The sequence below is a fragment of the Lipotes vexillifer genome, unplaced genomic scaffold (genome assembly GCF_000442215.2).
Source record: "Lipotes vexillifer unplaced genomic scaffold, Lipotes_vexillifer_v1.1 scaffold587, whole genome shotgun sequence".
Classification (NCBI taxonomy): Eukaryota; Metazoa; Chordata; class Mammalia; order Artiodactyla; family Lipotidae; genus Lipotes; species Lipotes vexillifer.
This window is the reverse complement of record NW_006790779.1, coordinates 1,009,786-1,010,328: the sequence shown is the minus strand read 5'-3', so window position 1 is coordinate 1,010,328 and position 543 is coordinate 1,009,786. Positions and strand designations below refer to the sequence as shown.

At 52.1% G+C, this 543-nt stretch overlaps 1 pseudogene; it reads left to right on the top strand.

Annotated features, from left to right (window-relative positions):
- The first annotated feature begins 427 nt into the window (after positions 1–427).
- The window catches only part of LOC103075666 (uncharacterized protein C16orf59 homolog), a 24,918-nt pseudogene continuing 24,802 nt past the window's right edge, over positions 428–543 (top strand).

The following is a 543-nucleotide window of genomic DNA, read 5'->3' as shown; positions in this document are numbered from 1 at the left end:
GAAAGCTGGCAGTGCAGAAGCACAGCATCTGCTACAGATGGAGTAAACCAGCTCCTCACGGCGTGTTTGTTCCCTTTGGTGCTTTTTAAAAAGTGCTTTGAATGGCTTACATTTACGGTTGAAACTCCTTAAAGCTGACTTTCTGATATTCTCTCGCGTGCACTTTCGTTTTTCCTGCCGCAGGGCTGCTACTGACACGTCCTTCTCTGCCCGCTCCGCCCACCCTCCTGGAGCTGCCGCCCACTTAACAGCAGGCTGAGGGCCTTCGTGCCCAAGCGGCTCACTATGGTCAGACCTGTTGTCTGTTTTTGGGTGGACGTGGCTCCGGGCAGTAGAAAACACGGTCTGCAGTGCTATTACAGCAGAAGGCCTGGCACTTTCAAAGCATTTCTGCAAACAACCTGCTCCAGTTTTATACTTGCCGAACATGTTCCCCAGGTGAGGAACGAAAGGCCAAACGCGGTTAGTCACTCTAGAAAGGACACTAGCAGTTTGCGTTCCAAGAGGACTGCATCTCCTCCTCTTTTCCTCCTCTGCACCCTC